This window comes from Mytilus edulis, chromosome 1 (genome assembly GCF_963676685.1).
Source record: "Mytilus edulis chromosome 1, xbMytEdul2.2, whole genome shotgun sequence".
Classification (NCBI taxonomy): Eukaryota; Metazoa; Mollusca; class Bivalvia; order Mytilida; family Mytilidae; genus Mytilus; species Mytilus edulis.
In genome coordinates, this window is record NC_092344.1 from 106,837,229 (window position 1) to 106,840,764 (window position 3,536).

The window sequence follows — 3,536 nt, forward strand, 5'->3', positions numbered from 1 at the left end:
TGTTGTTTGTTCTAAAGCTCTTTTTGGAAAGTTTGCTATAGCTTGCTATTGCTACTTTCCTTAGGCGTCAGCCTCAAACTTCCGGTTGACAGATTATCGCAATATATTCTGCTCCGAGATAGTGTAGTACTAGTGTTTGAGTTCTGATTCTTGGAAGATTCTTTTAAAATTTTGAGTAACTACTGTTTTGACTGAAAAGATTACAGCTTGAAAAAAAAAAAAATGAATATTCACCGACGATTCAGATGAATTTAACTTCATTTTAAAAATGAGTATTACAAACACTACTTCGCGGATCTGCCATGCGCTGTAGAGAAAATCACAAGAAATCTACGCGAGATTGCGTTTTCATTCATTCATGAATATTTCATGAATGAACATTTCCCCGCTCTACTTTTACCTGTTTACTATATGTACGTACATAAACATGGTAAAATCCCGAGTGTATCGAAAGAATCGGGAATGACTGATTAAAATGCGAGAACAAGTTGACATTTTGACCAAGCCGTCGGATAATTGAAAAGTGATAATGGTTTGTTTAAACAAAACACAGGTGAAAGAATATAAAATACTCAATAATTATATTATATATCTAACGTCTCACGCCAAGGACAAGTAAAGGTAAAAATGACCGGCTTTAATAAAATAAAAAAATAAAAAAATGCATTGTTTTTGTCTAAACATCGATCGGAAGATTTTGATGACAAAAATCATTTGAAAACTTAATTCCGTTATTTAAATACTAATTGTTTCACATTCCAATGTGGATATAAGGAACTTTACTCGTTCAGCATGCTCAAGTGGACAGCAGAAAAACATTGACCCAACTTCAGTTCTTCTTCAGTCTTCTTCCAATAATTTACATCATAACACTTCTGGTGTGTTATTGTAAATTCGTATCATATAGCATCCGTATTAAAAGCAACCGAGTCAGCATCCACTTCAGACAAGTTCTATAGAAATGATTATAAGGTTCATGATGAGTACCCTTTGGCTAAAATGGCTGCATTTTCACCTCAAAATTTAGATAGATTACAGACAAACAGCGGCCTGTGCATCTGGAAAAGTTTTAAGGCATACCATGCCCTATATTAATAGATTTCAATTGCTTTGTCACCCAAACACAGAGGCAATGATTACCGTAATATATCAAATGAATGGCTTAAAACAAAAATTCTCAAATGTTCTTAACTCATAAGACAATGCTTAATTTCACAACAGCAACTAAATTTGTTACAGGTTATAAGCACCTCTATGAATCTAGTGTATATAAACTTTTTATTCCTGTGGTCATACTGCTGTTGTTATGCTCTCACCGTATTGAGTTTTATCCTTGTTCTGCTGTAAGTATGTATGTCCTTCCCTTACTTGTACGTACATGTACCTCCGTACATCCCAAAATTCGTTTCTGTTCTCTTACTTTAGTTTGCCTGAACCAAATTGTATGAAACGTGGCGATAGTTATTCCATTTTAGAGCTATGCCCCTTGACATATGTAAAAAATTGCTGACTTCGTTTCAGTTATCTAACTTCAGTTCGCTCAACCAAATGTTATGAAATTAATACAGTGTTAATACTTTTAACAATAAAACAAAGATCAATCTTGAATTTTGGTGGAGAAATTTTTACTGCTCTAGGGTTGTGCCTCGTTACAAATGGAACCAGATGCTCCGCTGGGCACATCTTTATACGACCACAGAGGTCGAAACCCTGAACAGTTGGGGCAAGTATGGACACAACATTCAAGCTTGATATAGCTCTGAATTTGGATTGCGATGATCAAATTTTTGACATAATATATAGGTTTCTGACACAAAACAAATGTCAAGATCTAACAAATCTATTGCGCAATACTGTGTAATCAGAATGTATACACAATGCTTATTACCCCATAACTCAGATCAAGTACACATTTTGGTAGGGTCATGCACATTTACAGTTCTTGAGTTGTGACCCTTTATAACATTAATGCTAGCGGGGGCATCATTTGTGTCCCATGGACACGTTCCCTATTTTAGATAAAAGCCTTTAATATAAATTCACTTTCATTACATTTGTATTGATTTAAGTTACTGTAACTGTCTTATTTATAAAAAAGGATGTGGTATTTTTTGCAAAGAACCAATGCTATCCAAAAGAGTTCAAAGGAGGAAAATGTATTAATAACTATAGGCCACCATATGGTCGTCAATAATGAGAAATATCTGTACCATATACATGCAGAAAGCTATAAAAGGCCCCGATAGGAAACATGTGGAGCAATTCAAACAAAAAAACTTACGTGTTAATTTACTAAAAACAAATATGAAGGATCTAAACCAAATTCACAGGCCCTTGATGTTGACATGGCATGGGTACTTAAAAAGAGATTATCAGAGCTTTCTGTATATTTCAATATTTTAGATCTACAGTTTTAGGTTGCAATAGAAAATAACAAAACTTTTTATGACAAACATGAAAAAAGTGATTTTTGATAATTACTGACAAGACAATGGTTTAGCTAAAAACATCCAAGCTGTGATGAAATACATTTTTGAAATAATACATGTCTATAACCTTTTTGGAATACTACACAGCTACAGTTGCAAACTTTCCAGAGGTGCTATCCAGCACTTTGATTATTATGACCAATATGTTAACATTTATATAATGTGGAAATCAACTTGTTTGATCAAACGTTCATACTGACAGCTGCAATTCACCATTTTAAAATAGAGAGGACTATGGGTAATTTCATTGTTCGCACAACAAAATGAAATAAAGGGAACCCTTTTGGTTGCATTTCCGTTATTTAGAACGTTATTAACCAATCACAATGTTTTGGTGTATCTTTTGAAAATATTACCCAGTATGCATTAGATTCTGTCATGGAATAATAATGTCTACTGAACAATATCTTGGCTTTGTTTGTAATATCTGTTTGTTTTGTACAATCTGTCATTCTTAAAAAATTCCAACAGCTAATATTTCTTGGAAAAGAAAGTCAACAAAATTACTTCAAACCATGTGTGATTTTGCATTTTCTATATTTAAAAAATATTGAACGTTTGTGTCCTGTCAGTCAGAAAAGTTTTCAAATGTGAGACACAGGGAAGCTTATAAAGCAATGGTGTAAACTATTTAAAAAGCTTTATATTTTGAAGTGTAGACGACATTGTTGCTTCATACCTTGTATTTAGATGCCTCATGTTAGGAGAATTCTGTCATATGTTCATCCTTTTTAAACTCTACTAGAACACACCCGTGATATCACGGGTCCGTGACTGAATTAAAGTATATAACTATGCGCAAGCCTTATTTTAGTATTAGTATTGTCATCTGATAAAGTCATGCCGATTATAAGATACACAGTTTTTCTCTGCTTTCAAGTCTTTCTGTTTGAACCCGTCGAACTGAAACATTAATATTAATTATTTGGAAAACAAAAGGTCCTGGAATGGAGTATTTTTTAATCAACAGCATTGTCCTATATAAGTTATAAATAAAGTTGAGTTCTTTGCTTCGCTGTTTTACGTCATGCGAATTTTAAACAAATT